General features: G+C 46.4%; 1 protein-coding gene across 5 annotated transcripts in view; it reads right to left on the reverse strand.

The window, feature by feature from the left end:
• LOC147703574 (membrane-spanning 4-domains subfamily A member 4D-like) overlaps positions 1-17,480 on the reverse strand; it is a 640,133-nt gene that overhangs the window by 522,990 nt on the left and 99,663 nt on the right. The window lies entirely within an intron of this gene.

A 17,480-nucleotide genomic window follows, 5' to 3' on the forward strand; every position in this document is an offset into this window, starting at 1 on the left:
TGAAAATCGGGGAGGAAAGATAGGGGTGATTGAGGGGGCCGGTAAGTGAGGACACAAGTGAGAGGAGGATTGATAGAAGTAGTGCGGATAGCTAGGTACTCTGTTGTAGCAATATCTGGCAGGGGTAGACATTGAAAGGGGAGGTCGGACCGGGCGATCACTGCTATGCCGCCCCCATTTCTACCGTTGGAACGATCTGCTCGAAGAGCATACTATGAAGCAGGAAGAGTGGCCAGTAGGGAAGGGAGAGAATCCTCGCTGAACCAAGTCTCTGTTAAAAAGAGGAGATCAGGTGCGAGGAGGTCTAGCAGTACCGACAGTTCGTGTGAGTGGGCTACTGCTGACCGGGTGTTAAGATAATAGGCCGAGAGAGTTTTAAATGAGACTGGGCTGGCGTCTTCTCTGGGAGAGTGAGAGGGAGTGGGGGGAGCCAGAGGGTAGGGAGATGAAGAGGCGGGGGAAAGGTCAAGTGTAGATATGAGAGAGCGAGTGGAGGCAGGGAGAGGCCAGGGGCCCTGTAGACTGCGGAGTTGGGAGGCGTAGTAGGTGATGATTTGAGCAGAGTGACATGCCCCTAGCCCCGGTTGGCCGCAGACGGGCGCAGACGGGCTTGCCTTAGGCGCGCAATCGACTCGCCCGCTGCTGTGAATGGGCGGGTGCATGTGTAGGTGCTTGTGAGGGGTGGGTGTATATGTGCATTCTTGTGAATGGATGGGTGTGAGCGAGTGTGCATGTGGAAGGGTGAATGAGTATATATGTGCGTTTGCAATTGGATGGGTGAAAGTACATAAGCATGTGTGGGCTTACCCCTCTATTCATCCACATTACAAGCTGCCAATGCAAAGCATATGCCGCATAGAGGATCATCCACTCGGTTAGAAAATTGCTTAAAATCTCAATGAGGTGGCCTCACTGTAACCGTACTTTACAACCTGCCATTAGCCATCACATGCATCTCATTTCATTCTGGTTTACAGTCCACCCAAGACCTTGCTATCCTCTTACCTATCTTTTTTTATTTCTTTTTCTGAGTTTTATATAGCACGATCTTGACCCAAAGGTATCAGTGCCCTTTTCATGAGCACCAGTTGCGTTACAAAAGGACACATTCATTTTTGTTGGGCAGGGGGAGATTATGTGATTTGCCCAGAATCACAGGATGTTGAGAGTTCCTGCCAAGACTCGAACCCTGTTCCCCAGCTTCGAGGTCGACCGCTCTGGCTGTAAGGCCACATCTTCTCCTACTACAGAACCAGTAACCCTCTTTAACGAAGCTTGCCAAGCTAGCAGCCCCCTCAAACTCACATGCGCATCATCCCAGTTTCCATGCTTTTTTATCCATGCACCGCCTTGGGTAAATGCTCTGCATCTTGATCATAGGAACACCACCCCAATGTTGTTCCCCATTTTGTGTGCTGCAGCTCGCACACTTTTCTCCCTATCTCTGCAATGAATAGGCTTCCGTGTAGGGCAAGGTCAGAGTTAAAGTGAGAGCGTATAAAGAAGACATATTTTCGGGGATAAGGACGCTTCGTATTAAGGATGATGCCTTTGAACGCTAAAAATGTCTGTAGTGGAGACCAAAAAATTCTAGATCGGTGGTGTCCAACATAGGTCGGGAAGGGCTAAGCCCATTAGAGGTTTCTAGATCAGTCACATAAGCTAAATACATCATACATGAAATCTATTCGAACTCTGACACAGTCAGTGATTATGTTAAAAAAATGTGTATGGATATATCAGTCTTGGATCCACCTTGAACACCCCCCAAGTCAAGAATCAGTGTCTAAGGAAAGGCTGCCAATTGTACCCCGGGGCGATTTGTATACTGGGTAGCTAGAATTTCTACTGACCTATGATTTAAATGTTTCTACCATATCAAAGTCCCTGTTGCCTCAGCGTAAACAAACTGACTTCTCTGTCAAAATGAAATTGTTTCTCGTCGGCAAATTGGCAGGAAAGATGTTTTCCTGTAGTATTGAAATGCTGGTATCTGTGGATCTGAAGCCGCATCATTTCTGCATCCAAATGTAACAAGTTAGGGAGGCAGGAAACAAGCCAGAGAGGGCTCAATGTGTCAGTGGTTTATATCTATACCACTGTGCTGTTTCCTTTTTAACCCTGTCAAGCGGAACACATCAATAAAGTTATATAGTGTATCCACTTAGATAGTTTTGTTTTCACTTACCTATCCTTCACACAGCCCTGCATACCTCACTACACCAACTCCCTCACATATGGGAATACCATCCTTACCCTTATAAAAAAACATCTCTGAGCTCCTTCCTTAACCATCGAAGTAGTAGCTCCCAGTGTTGACTAAGTTTTCCACACTGGTAAGGGGGACCCATATGATGAAGCATGTCACCCTTGGGTGAGTGAGGGTTCTTATCCTTAAGGGATGTCTCCCCCAGTCATATTTCACTTGTAGCATTACGTTGGTTTAAAGAGACAACCACTTACATGTTTTCATACCCATATGTTTGAGACTATAGGTGTGCCAGTTAGTGTTGAGCTTATATTAGGGAACGCCCACCTAGCGGTCTATAAACTTTCCCTTCAGACCCCCAATCTACAGTAGTTTTTCATAACAGGGCTCAATGTGTACCAGTGAACATGTTCTCGTTTCTGGGGACTGGGACTTGTTTTTCATCACTATACTTCGACCCTGAGCAAGACAGAGAAAGGCAGAAAAGGGTGAAAGGAGTGGCAACATGAGAAACCAGAGACTGAAAAAGAAGCTGGTGTTAAATAAAGAGACAGGAACGGACCCCGTGGAGGAAGAAATACTTATGTGGTGGAATCATCAAGGACAGACAGCCTTGGTAATTGGCAACACTGACATTTAGCAGTGGCTGCAGTAGGCTCCTAAAAACCCCTAACTTTGTAGATCAGGCACAGGAGCCAGGGAACAGAAGCATACAAGCTGGCAGTGGTAAGACCTACTTATGGACCTACTGTATGAAACAAAGGCAGCAATCCAGTTGGTGGTTTTTGCACAATGACTGGTTTGTGACATGGGCTTTGTTTTGCGACGTGATTGGTGGACTTATCAGCAGCATTGTTTGATGCCCATGTGCAGACGTTTCCAAAAACAAGGGTACTTTTGCGACCCCTTGCCAATGGGTATGAATGTAAGGATGCAGGCCTGAGAAGTACGGCAATCTCCACCCCTGAATTCACATTTTCTGTATGCTGTATGCAATTATTCTTAAAGGAGACCCTGTCCCTCAAAGGGATTGTAACTATCAAAATAAAAAGTTGAAATAATGGTAAACACCATTCCCTGTCTCTATGGAGTAGCTTCCACTTTGCAAATGTGTTGCCCCCCCCCCCCCCCCCCCCCTTGGATCTCAGAAACACATACATGGTTTGAGACCACAATTGCGGTCACAACTCATGGATGGATTTCATACTGGCTCACAAGGGAAAGAGACTGGTCATTCCTTTCCAATGTCCCTTTTCCCTTATGAGCCGGTATGGATCACACAAGGCACTTTGTTAGTCAAATACCTTTCCCACTTGCAGCTTTGAGATGCCCAAAGAGTTGTGTACACCAGGTCCTATATGCTTTGAGGAAGATTCACCTCAGAGTAGTTTTAAGTTCTAAGTGGGACATTGATTAATTTTGCTGGGAACCCATGGTAGCTTACACAGCTACAGCACATATTTGCATGCTAGCTTTCCTGTTCATGCCCTGATACTAAGGGCCATGTTTATCAAGCCTTTGCATTGCTCTTGTGTCCCACAAGGCAATGCATGGGATGAAGTCAGATTTATAAAGCCACACAGAGCCCCTTTGTGTGGCACTGCATGACTTAGTAAATCCAGACTAACGCAAGGCAGAGCAAATCGCTGCCATGAGTTACTCTGCACGGGGAAGGTGTTTTATGGGTGGAGTGTAGGCGTTCCCATGCATGGGAAGAGGAACGTGTCTCTGAAGATTGTTTTTGTGCAGGAAGGTGTTGTTTCATCCACAAAAACAATCTCGGCTGTAACGCAAGCACCCTTGCACCATGGCACAAGGGTGCCTGTGTTGGCGTTAGATGCATTCAGTGCGCTAGAGCACAGGGAGAGGTGTGGTAGATCGGCCAAGGCGGCTGACTCCAGAGCGCAGGGTTCACTGGACTATCCCTGGCAGCAGCTCAGCACTACATAACTGGGCAAAAGCTCACTTAATCTCCCCGACAGCCCCCAGCACCTTGAGACCCTTAGAGGGGAGTAGTTTAACTTAACAATTACCGGATTTACATTTTCAGGGAGAGCAGGAATGTGCCATATATTTGTAAATGCATTCCTGCCATGCTTTTATTATATGTATCACTTTGTTATCTTGGTTTTCTAAATAGCTTTAAAAAAAGAATAGTACAAGCAAAAAAGTGCACGAGTGAGCAGTGGTTAGAGAAGCAGTGGGTTTAATTTTAAACATATGCCCTTGGGGCCTGGAAATCATGGATCTCCATTTTCCCCACTTTTTAGGTTTCGCCTGGCGAACAGTTGCGCAGCAGCGTTTCGCGTAGGCGAAATCTTATGTTAACAGTATGTGTGTGTTGTCCCGCCTCTCTGTTCCATTGGCTAGCTCCATAAATGGAGGCTAGCCATTGGAACAGAGATGCATCACTCATTCCCCAAGCAGATTCGTGGGCGTTCCGGCGATTTTTACTCATCCCGCCCATTTTCGTGCGTCATGCGGTGGTGGGCGGTAGTTTTTTTTTTTTTGTATCAGCATGTTGGTTTCATTTCCAACATGTGCCATGCAGGGGTGGGCTGCGCCATTTCACTTTCCAAGAGTTGCTAGCAGGTAAGCGGCATATTTCACTCCCATTCCCGCCCCCCCCCCCACTGTCCGTGAGCCCGTTCCCGACCCCCCCTCCCGCTGTCCGTGTGCCTGTTCCCGTCCCCCTCCCGCTGTCTGGGTGCCCGTCCCCCCCTCCCGCTGTCCGTGAGCCCGTCCCCCAATTCCCATTATTTTATTTGCTGAAAGGCGTATTAGTACATTATCGATGCTCTTACTTCAAACAGATGGATTGGATATCTTCTATTTCCGACGGATTCTCCCTCTGCTTTGTGCCGAGGAACACGGGTTTGTGTATTCTCATCAGCTGAGAGGGAGAACACCAGCACAAAAGTGCCCATTAGGCAAGGGGGCGGCTCAGCGCTTCATTCTCAAGGAGAATGTATGGTGCATTTTATGAACAGAAGCAGGGCTTGCTTATTAAATACCTGGAGATTTGGAGAAAGGAAACGGGAAGCAGAGAAGGCAGCGCCATTTGCAAAAATCGGCTATTGAAAAGGATTAACTTCAATTCCTGCTGGGCGCTACCTCTGGAGGGTGTGGGGGTTTTAAAGGTCCTTCCCAAGAAATACATATTTTAAATGGTTCAAAACTGTATATTTTATTCGAAAACATTGCAAACGAAACTCTGTAAAAGGCAGATATTTCTGAATGGGAACCATAAACTAACCCAGCGCCTTTATCTCTCCACAGCAGCAAATCACGTATGCGCTCAGCCAGGTTTGTACCACACGCTGAGGGCCGCTTTGAGGCCTAGAAGGGTTGAGGCCCGCCGACTCCGAAAAGAACTCTACACCCCAACCTAACCCGGTTCCCCAGTTCCTCTGTCACACCAGAGGGGTACAATACAGACAAGACGTGTGGGAGGAAAACAAATCAGCGTGGGAAGAGGGCAGAATGTTGTGGGAAAAGAGAGAAGGAGGCGGGGTGCAGAAGAGAAGAATACGTGAGGTGGAAGCACAAAAACAAGGAGAAAATAAAGACATTTGCTTTGAAAGAGTCAGCAAGTGCTTGGGTAAAAAAATGAATTTAAAAATGTGAGGGAGTGGAGGACAGAATGGGTGGCGAAAGAAGAAAGGATCACGCGTGGGAGGAGAACGGTGTGGAAAATAGAGGTCGCGCTTCAACGTGAAAATAGGTATAGCCTGCCGGGTTTTTTGAAACAGAAATCCGAGGTTGGGGTGAGAGGTGCTCTTGTGTCTGCCATGCCAACTGTGTGGAAACAGGATTTATAGCTCTGTGTGATCTTGGGCAATTGACACCGTCTCCCCTATGTGGCCGGTCACAGTGACACATCTGTAAAAAAATAAAAAGTCGGACCGCTTAGCAGAAGGCTAAATGTATCAGAACTATATAGAAACGTAAGCATCCATGGAGAGAAGGAAGGAGGGAGGGTGCGCAGGGAAGAGAGTCAGGAGCGCGCAGTAAAATTTTGGAAAAGCTTGGGAATAGAGTCATATTGGTGAAAGTGAAAAGATGATTGATTGTTTGTGAAACGCAGAGAGTGGCCGGATTAGATGTGGGAATCAGGAGGGAATCTCCTTGTGGAGCGGAGGGATACCTATGCTATGGGAGAAGGTAGTTTGTGAGAGGGGAGGAGATTTTGGGGGGCAGAAATGCGGGGTGGAAACGGTGGAGGGAAGATGGAGGAAGAAGGAATATGTTGTCAAAAGTGAACTCCGGGGACTTTGCGGAGGACGAAGGACATTTTCAGGCAAAAGGGAATCGGCTTCTATGAGAGGAAAGAGAGAAATCTGCGAGGGAGAGAAATCGGATGAAGAGGAGGAAAAGGGGACAGGACAAAAATTGCGGGTAAATGAATACAAGTTGCTGGGAAAGAAGAGAAATAGGTGGGAGCAAAGGTGGAAAAGGAGGAAAGTTTGCGATGGGAGGGACTCTGCGGGAAAGGAGGAGCGTTTGCGGGAAAAGGTAAAAGGGATTGCTGCAGCTCCTTTGTATTGAGGAATGTGAAATATAAAACTGCTCCATTTCGCGATGATGAAGCGGTTTAGGGCGCTGTGGAGAGCAGGTCATCTGCTCGTGGGTAGATACCTCCATAAGCAGGAGGCAGAGGGTAGGAAATCACTCCATCTCGCTGCGATGAAGCGGTTTATGCTTCTCTGAGCGGAGAATGTGAGCCTCCAGCACAATACATGATCAAATACAGCCCCACAAAGGATGCTAGAAAACATGGAGACGATAAACCACTCTTCCTCGTTGCGATGAAGCGGTCTATGCTTCTCTGAGCGGAGAACGTCAGCCGCCAGCACAATAAATGATCAAATACAGCCCGCAAAGGATGCTAGAAAACATGGAGACGATAAACCACTCTTCCTCGCGGGGATGGAGCGGTTTATGGAGCTGAGTGGAGAGGGGTTATCCATCCTCGGAATAAATGACAGAGCAACACTATGTTCAGGAGACAGAGAACAGAAAAATACTTCACACAGCTGCGATAAGCGGGGTATGCTCTGCAGTGGAAGAAGGGAATCTATCCGAGGAAGCCACGTAGGCAAAATACTGACAGATGCAGGAAAAACACTTCAAGGCGCTGTGAAAGAGCGGTTTATGCTACCCGAAGGAAGTGATCCACTCCCAAACTAAATAGTGTAAAGTGTCGCCATATGCTTTCGGCAGAGAGTTGAAAAGCGCTTTATATCGCAGCAGTGATTAGAGCACTTTATATCTTGGTGCTGAAGCGATTTTATGTTGCTTCCTTAGAGAAAAATGTCCATCACTTTGTAAAAATAATGCTGTGTGGGGTGGTGAACTAGAATAGACAACCCCGGGACGTGGGTAGCTTTGAAGAGGTTTATGTTGTTGAGCGTTGAAAGAACTTTCCTCTGCGGAATAAATAAAAATTACCCTATGGGGACGACACAACATAGACGTCGTATCACGCTCGTAGCGGTTTAAAGTGCTTTGTGGGGAGGGGTTACTCACTCAAGGCACAAATCATAGTACTATCACAACAGAAGCTGAGGCAGATAACAGAAAGGAACTCGATTTCGCAGCAATGAAGTGCTTTATGCAGCGCTGTGGAGAGAGTTTTACCACATAAGTCATAGTAAGATACCGGCAGTGATTCGGGCAAATAATAGAAAGGCATGCTGTATCGCGGACATGAGGCGGTTTATTCAGCTCTGTTGAGAGAGTTCACCCACATAAATCATAGTACAATCCCGACAGAAGCTGGCAGGGCACGAGTCGGGGTACCACGCGGGTGGACGGCATCCCCCCACTTATTTCTGAGGGTTTTTCAGGGTGGACGCCGTCCACCCTGCTAAATCAAAACCGCGTCCATCATACCATTACAAAATGGGAGCGCGGCGCGCACAAATTAAACAAAGCATTTTCGTGCTTTCCTGCAATTAGCTCCTTTGCTTTTTCGGAGCGAGTGACCCCCTTGACTCCGCTGCGATTGTCCTCACACGGCCATCCCGCCACGGTGACCCCCATCACCCACACTGAATCCGCACTGCTCTGAAGGGCCGAGGCTCCCTTCTGTTTATTTACTGCTGTGGGAAGCAACTTCCGAGCTAGTGCACTGAAGTTTGAAAAACGGCGCTTTTTCGGAAACTTCTCTTTCGATATCCTATCCTGGGCCAGTGAAGCAGCCTGCTGAGTTAATTTTAGCTTAATGATATGGCTTTCCTTGCTCTCATGCGCTCTAATCTGTACTGCACATCAATTATTTATTTACTTAGTTTTGTGTGTATTTATCGTGGTGTACGTGCAGTTTAAGTCTTTTATGGAGTGTATACCAACTGAGCAATATTTAGCAACAAAAACCAATGCAGTAAAAAACGCTGGTGTCTTTTTTTGTAGTATTCTATTCGGCAAGATATAACCTACGCAGAATTATATCTCTAACATTCTAGAAATTCTGTACATTATGTGGTCCAAAACAAGGACTTTGCGTACGACTTATTTGATGCCCGTTCAGAAGGAATGTCGTAAATACATGTTTGACTATTTGACTCTTTGACTATATGACTATTTGAAATCCTGCCTAATATGTGGTTCAAAACAATGACTGCGAACCATTTGCTGTATTTAATAATTTACAGAGTAAAAGGATGGTGGTAACTTTATTGAGCAATGCCCTCCTCTCAAAAAATTCTCTGCCCCAGCAGCACCCCGTGATGAACACACCACACAGGGCCACAGGGAAGATGTCCCACAGAATCTCTGACCACACTCACAGAAGTTGTAAATTTACGTTTGAAGTGCATTTCTTTCTGTTATCGAAATTCACTTAGCATTTTATATGTAGACCTGGAAAGCTGCAGCAGTCGCAGGTTCCCAGAAGTAGTTTTGGGGATCTTTTTACAAAGGTGTTTTAACATGCTTAAATGTAACAGGCATAGCTTTACCCACTCATAACCACGACACTATAGTGAAACTGCATTGCAAAACTTTTTTTCTCCATTTGGAAGAAATTGCAAAACTTATTCCTCTAAGCATCAGCTGGTTTTGTGTGCATTCACTCCATGCTGGATTAAGATTTACTCCTGTCCTTGCCAGGAGTAAATCTGCAACCATATCCAGAGTGGGAATGTCTCTTGCTAAGTTTGTGAACATCCAAAAAAACTGGGTGTTCACAAAGTTTGTGGGCATTCCACCTGCTTACCAAAGCATTCCCTATCATAGAATGCTACGCTGTGACCAGTCTGTATGCAGATGTGCTCACTTATAGGTCTGCATCAGTCTGTAGTCTAATCTCATCTTCAAGATTTCACCAAAAAAGCGCAGGAAATGTATTTTATAGCCCCATGTTCCACGCCGCTCATTTGCAGTAACAGTGTAAGATTATGAGCAAATAAATAGCTTTGTGCTGTACAAATGTTTTTGTGCAGTAGGATCCCTCTGCGCATAATGAGGTCCAGTCTCTAATAGGACAACTGTAAGGCGACGGCCTGGGATGTCAACCCAGCTTCCCAACTTAACAAATTATCGTGTAAGCTTGAGCATATCACTCTATATCCCATTGTCTGAGTCCCCATGACTGCTAACATTGTGAGTGCTTAGAACCCACCTGCATATAAGTAAAATCACTAGAAACTGTCCCATTCTGTTCAGCTTCAGAGTAGTTTTCAGTGCTGTGCTACACAAGACTCCTCACTCGCAGAACCCACAATAACATGGTGACCTCACCCTAAGGGACAATCTCCAAAGAGCTTCCAAGAAAAAAGGGATCCGAAAGGATCTCATTCAAGAACCATGCCTCTTAGCACCTTTACAAGCAGTTTCCGAGCAGTGTGGACTCTGCCACACAAAGACCTTTTTGTCATCCTGCCCACCAGCAGCACCCAGACAAACAAGCCACTATGGAAGGGAAATGTGATGCAATGGTTACAATGCTGACTTTGGAAGCAGCAAACCTGGGGTTTAAACCCCTCTTCCATGCTTGTCCAAACTTAATGTGGCCTTTGGCAAATAAATCTTTATTTCTGGCATTAGTTTCCCTATCTCACATATTGGGAGCCCCTAGAAACACAAACTTGTGCTTTATGAACAACACAGATATTTCTTTTAAGATTGCAAGATCACATATCTGATTCAGTTCTCAGTGTTACACTTTGCATCACCCAGCCTTTTGGCACTGGCAATACTTTTTGCTAATGCTTTTCTGCATCGGCAAAAAGAAAAAATATGATTGTTTGCGGATATGCAACACTAGCAACAAAAACACAAGAGCACTTACGTGTAAAGATGTGGCAGCTATTTTTTCTTTTCTTTTTACATTTCATTTATTGTTCTAAGATGGAAGACGCCAATCTTGGAAGTCCAGGAGAAAGCATTCTAAAGAAACAAGCATTTGCAATGCAATAGGGCACGCATTCACGCAAGTTTGAGCTTTTGGAATTATAAATGACAATGCCTTTTATTTATGTTTTGGGTTTTAAAACATAAATAAAAGGCATTGTTATTTACAATACCAATAGCTTAAACTCTCGCAAATGCAAGACCTATTGCATTGCAAATGCTTGTTTCTTTAGAATGCTGATGTTACTTCCTGTCGTGATGTCACTTCCTGTTGTGACGTCACTTCCTGTCGTGATGTCACTTCCTGTGACCACGCCTACTTTGGAGAGTCCCCCCACTTCTTTTTTTAGGACTTGTGCCCTGGAAGCTGGGGCAGATAACAGAAAGGAACTCAATGGCCCGGTAAGGAAGCGCTTTATGCAGCGCCGTGGAGAGAGTTTGCCCACATAAATCAAAGTAAAATCCGGACAGTGGCTCGGGGAGATACTAAAGAGACACTCCATATCGCTGCCATGAAGCGGTTTATACAGCTTTGATGGAGAAAATCTGCTCACACAAATCAAAGTAAAATCCGGACAGTGGCTCGGGCAGGTAATAGAAAGGCACTCCATATCACGACGATAGAACGGTTAATGCTGCTCTGTGGAGAGAGTTTACCCATATCAATCACAGTGCAATCAGGACAGAGGCTGTGGGTAGATAGTATAAAGGCACTCCATATACAGCACATAAAGCGGTTTATGAAACTATATGGAGAGAATTTCACTACATCAATAATAGTAAAATCCCGACAATGAAATAGAAAGGCACTCCAGGTCACGCATGAAGCGGTTTATACTCATTTGTGGAGAAAGTTTGCCCACGTAAACTACAATAAAATCCTGACAGAGGCTGGGGGCAGATTATAGAAAGACACTCCTTATCACGGCCATGAAGCGGTTTATGCTGCTTTGTGGGGAGAGTTTACCCACCACGGCGTAAATCATAGTAAAGCCCGACAGAGACTGGGGCAGATGATAGAAAAGCATTCCATATCGCGATCATGCTGCCCCGTGGAGAGAGTTTGCCCACATAATTCATAGTGCAATGCAATCTTGACAGAGGCTGGTGGCAGATAATAGAAAGTCTATATGGCTTTGTGGCGAGTTCGAAAGGCGCTCCCTGCCGCGGCCATGAAGCGCTTTACCCTGCTGTGTGGAGGCAGCAATAACTGCTCGTGGCACAAATGACATTTGGTGAGGCAATTTGCGGGAAACAGGAAATCTAAAATGACGCCTTATTTCGGTGAGACGGAATGTACGGAGACTGCAGTCAGGAGATTTAAGGAACTTTCCGTCTGGCTCAGACCGATCTGTGCGTAATGTCAGACGCTAAATAACCCCGCCTCTTTTTTTATTGGTTGAGTTACTCTAGGACTTGTGAATATTAAAGTGTGTGTTTTGGGGAGTTCCTGGCAAAGCTACCCACCACCCCCAAACACTAGTTGTGGGTGAAGGGTAGTGCTTTGAACGAGGGGCTGGGCAAATGTATTAAGCGCTCGCTTGTTGATGGGTGCGGGCGGGGTGGGTACTCAGCTCTCTCTGAGTGAGGTTATGGGTGCATTTTTCGGGGTGCCAGCACTTAGGAGAGGGGACGGGTACTCTGCTCCCTTTGAGTGAGGTTATGGGTGCATTTTTCGGGGTGCCAGCACTTAGGAGAGGGGCGGGTACTCCGCTCTCTCTGAGTGAGTTTATGGGTTCATTTTTCAGGGTGCCAGCACTTAGGAGCGGGAGCGGGTACTCCGCTCTCTCTGAGTGAGGTCATGGGTGCATTTTTCGGGATGCCAGCAATTAGGAGAGGGGACGGGTACTCTGCTCTCTCTGAGTGAGGTTATGGGTGCATTTTTCGGGGTGCCAGCACTTAGGAGCGGGGGTGGGTACTCAGCTCTCTCTGAGTGAGTTTATGGGTGCATTAAAGGGGTTGGACGACCGGCATCCTCCTCGATCTTACCAAAGCCTCCACCGCAACATGGCGGGGCAGAACCACCGTGGCATCTGCACTAACGCCTAAAAGTGCCTGCAAGGGACCAATAAGAGCTGGAAGTAGAGATGCCATCCTGGATTTCAGAAGGTCAATCAAGGTTGTTGAAGTGAAGGAGCAATATAGAGGTCTTTACATTTTATTTTTAACTTGTCACATTCGCTGTACGTTCAAAGGCAGGAAGGGGACATGTGCAAAGTACTTATGCAGTACCAAAACAGTGATAAAGTCGAAATTAAAATAATAGCAATTCCAAAACGGATTTGAAAACCTTGATAGAAAATTATTAAACAAAGGACACATGTGGCTCTGGGTGTGTGTATGTGGCTGGCTCTGGGTGTGTGTATGTGGTAGTAATTGCTGTCTGCTAAACTCGTCCATAGGGTACAATAGGTCTCACATTTGCGAGAGATTAAGCTAATGGCAATGTAAATGACAATGCATTTATTTATCTGTTTTCAAAACCAACACATAAATACAAATTTTGTCATTTACAATGCCAATAGCTCTAACTTTTCCAAAGGCGAAACCATTGCATTGTAAATGCTTGTTGTCTAGTGGAAGGGAAATTCATGTATGTAGAAATGCCCAGAGGTTTTCCAGCAGAGGAAACTGTTTCATCATTTTACATTGAGGACACGATTGCACAATCTCACCTCCTGCCAAAGCAGCAGACCCAGACAGAGAGAGAGAGAGAGAATAATCAGAAGACTGTTCCTGAGGTCCCCAAAAACAGGTCACATGAACGCTCGGGTGTGGGAGGAGGTGGAGCGGGGGGGGGGGTCATCAAATAGGTTAATACTAAACAGCCTGGTGAATATGCTGCATGAAGCTAGGATTCAGTACCCTGCAAGCTTACATTTGAGTGGTGGATTGCAGCAGTTATCACGGGTGTGCCGGAGGAAGGAGACACAGTCTGTCAGCAGGACTCTTTTTGTGGGATTTTGAACATCAGAGGGCTTTGGAAGACTACAGTGGCAATGGTTCAGCTGTGGAGAACTTGAGCGTGCATGCACATGCAGGAGCTTCCTTGACTTGTTTTAACAATGGCACTCAGTTTGCAGCTGAAAGACATTACCATACGGAAGGGCAATGTTCAAACATAAGGGCAATCAATGTGGCCAGCCCTTGTACCAGGTTCTACTGTGCAGAGCTGTGAGAGATCACAATATGTTTAGGCTAAGTCTCACCCTTTTAGATGTGAAGGAATGCGTGGGTATGGTTCTCTCTCTCTCTTCTTTTTCTCTCTCTCTTCTGTCTCGCTCTTTTACACATTTGGAGGGATGTGTCGGTGTAGTTCCTTGGATGCATGGTGAGGTAGGTTCCTTCTCACCCTTTTAAAGATTAAAGGTCTGGAGGCAATTAATTGGTTCAGTTCCTAGCAGGTACGATGAGGTAAGTTTTGTTTCACCCTTTTACAGGATACAAGGCTTGGAGGATTGTACTTGCACAGCTCCGTGCAAGCTTGCTGAGCTGGGTGTCATGCTGCCAGAAAATCTTGGTGAGGGACTGTAGTCAATTGCCTTGAATGATTACCAGCAGCTCGATCAAGGACGGGGTTATTACACCGGTACATGGAGCTATGCTACACTAGAAACAAGATTATGGTAACACGAATTTCATGTAGGAATGGTGAGGCATATATAACTGAGAATATTAGAACAGGTCCTGTGCCAGCTCCCCCTTCGCTGCCTTGGACTTGTGCTTCTTCCTTGTTTTGCCCTCTGTGCTCTGTGCCTGGTGTGTTTTGGTTTAGATGTCATTCTGTGCCTATTTTGCTGGCTGTCTGTGCCTTGTGGCTCTGGTTGACTTTGGTTGTGCACTTCTCTCACTGTTCGCCATTTTTCTCTCCCGCCACTTCCTGCTTCTCAGTGCCGTATTCTGTGCATGTTGTATTTTTGGCTCCAGATCCTTCTGCATCTTGTTTTGATACCTTCTGTGCTTTGTCATTCTCATTCTAATTTTGCGCTTTGTGAAGCTCTTCACGATCTTTTCCCACCACCTCCCACTTCCAATCACTGCTCCCAGGACCTACTTATTAGCATGCCAGTGTGCTCCCTTCCATGCCTGGATCGTGCCCAGTGCAGCTACACCGCCACACACCTCCAAGCCCTGGATCCCTGGCGCATCAACAACTACTGCCGCACATCTCCATGCACCACCATTGGACCATTCTCCTGCTGGCACAGCCTCTACACCTGCTCAACTGCATCAACCATACTGACTGAGACTGCCACGGCACAACTCCAGTGCATTCTACTCAATGCATGATCGCTTGGTAAGCATGCCACGGATATCTGGGAAATAATCTCATCCCTCAACCCGGGCATAATCTTCATTACTGAAACCTAGTTAAACCCCACCTCCATGCCAGACATAGCCAGTGACACCCATGAAGACTACAAGATAAGACCCCAAGATTGAACCAACAAACACAAAGGAGGAATTTCCATCACCTACAAGGACACCATTCCCTGCAGACAACCTGATCCCTATAATTGAGCATGTCAACTTCCAACTCAACACAGACGGAAAAGGCACCATCAGAGGCACCCTTGCGTACAGACCACGGAGACCATGCCCCAGCTTCTGCAACGCCATCCCCGACCTCATCGCTATGATTGCCTTTGACTCCAAACAGTACATCTTCCTAGGGGATCTCAACTTCTAACTTGACGACCCCAGCAACACCAAAGCATCTGACCTCCTGGAAAGCATGAGGAACATTGGCCTCAAGCAACTTGTCACTGACCCTACTCACATCGTCGGACACATGCTAGACCCAATTTTCACATCCAGTGACAGAGTCAAGTTCAACCACGCCTCACAGCTCACCTGGACCTACCACTACAGCATCCACTTCATCATCTCTGGACCTACTGACACTAACAGCATGCCCCTCAGCTCAACATGCAGAAACTAAACAAGCATTTGCAATCTCGCAGTACTGAAAGTCTTAGCTATTGGTTCTGCAAATAATAATCCATTTGGGAGACTGTCAGCTATTGTATTTGTAAATATAAAAGCGGGCACTGTGCTGCAACATAAACTGTGGTGCCCATGTTGTAAATATGAAAGCAGGGGCCATGCTGAACCCTAAAGCGAAGCACCCATGCACATAAAGTTATGCACAGGTGTTAGGTTTGAAATTCCCCTTCCCATTGTGCACTTAAACATGCTATATTAGGTTAGCAATACGTGGCCCACTAAGTGAACTCCATCCCCCTTAATCGGGTTGTAGGGGATGGAGTGGTGTCTGGTCGGTTGGGCGGATCGGAGCTCCATATACCCAAGAGCGAGCTTATTTCTTGCAGCTGCCCCGCCCTTCCGATTGGCCGGATCCTCGGCTAATGGTCACTGGCTGGGGTCCTGAGGAGGCAAAACCTTGGAGCTGACTGTTTGGTCTGAAGAGTCGGCAGTGGAGAATAACTTGACTCAACCTGAGTGCACCAGGTGAGTGACTTGGTTCTTGGGAAAATGGGGCCATTCTTGGTCGGCACAAGCCTTTGGGCTGTGTCCTGATGCAGTCCCTGAACTATCTTGTCTGCAGTTTCTGAACTGCCTTGCTTGAACGACATGAGTCAAAAGGCTATGTCTTGGTACAGTTTAATACTGTCTTGGTTTGTACTTGGTGGGTTTTCGGACCCTTGTAAAGGACACAGAGTGTTTGCGAGCAGTCTGACTGACCACTCAGTAATTTGACTTGCGTTATGCAAAGGTCTGGGGCTGCTCCCGAACAATCTGCCACGCCAACTGTTAATGGGCAAATATTCAAAAAGGTCTTTGGCTAAAGCCTATTTTCTTGAACTTGGTACGGTCTTTAGACTGCCGTCTTGAATGTGATGCAATCTCTGTGCTGACGTGTGATTTGTTTTCGTGTCTGGGTGCTGTGGGGTCTGTGGGCCGACACCATTGATGGTGCTGTTGAAATGCTTGATTGAGTGAGTAGCAACTGTGTGACAGTTGGTTTTGAGTTATGAGTGATTCTATTTTTTTCCCTTTATTGCAGTTGTTGGTGTTGTTTGTCCGTTAGGGACAGTGTATGTGTCTTATATTAAGATGCCTTGTTTAAGTAAGTTAGGATGTTTCGGATGTTGATTTTCTTCTACCCATGCTCGGTTGGAAGAGAACCAGCACCTCCGGAGGTTACCCCAAATTTTGACATATATGTCAAGAATGGTATTGGCCCTATTATGTTTAGCATATTGTGGAACAAACGTACGAGGGGCAATGCTGAGATGCAATGGCCACTTACTGGCTCGTTTGATGAACATAAAAAATATTTATGTTATATTTACAAATTGTTCGCTAAAAGGAGTAGGCAGTACATGTTCAATTCTTTCAGAGTGTGTCAGAAAGAAGCACAGCAGCGGCGCATGTGAGCATAGAAAGAGGCTCGAGGAAACAGACGCAAACTATTATGCAGAAGGTGGTAGTCTATGAAAGAGAAAAGACCGAGAAAGGCATAGAGTGCGCAGATAGGAAATTCCGACTTCAGACTGACAAGTGTTATGTTACTAGGGAGGAGGATGAGCAGGTTGAGGAACTCTTGGATTCTCGCCCTCCACCCCCCTATGCCCCACAGTTGAAATACCCTACAGTCCCAACATCCCAGTCCTTGACCCTTGGGGATGCTCCTTCTGATGCAGTTGTTTCTAGTACTACTGCCTCAGCCCCAGCCCCACTTGCCTCCCTTGTAGTCCTGCAAGCCACAGGAACTGACGCTGCTACTTCCCCTGTCTTGTTTCTTCACTCTTCTGCTCTGACTCTTGGCTCTGTCTCGTTCACTACGCCCCCTTTGACGCCTACAACTCTGTCTCCTTAAATGATGGTACCTGTCTCTGCATCTGTCCCTTCCCCTGTGAGTGTAATGCCCCAAATGCCATTGAATGCTGAA

The sequence above is a fragment of the Lissotriton vulgaris genome, chromosome 7 (assembly GCF_964263255.1).
Source record: "Lissotriton vulgaris chromosome 7, aLisVul1.2, whole genome shotgun sequence".
NCBI lineage: Eukaryota > Metazoa > Chordata > Amphibia > Caudata > Salamandridae > Lissotriton > Lissotriton vulgaris.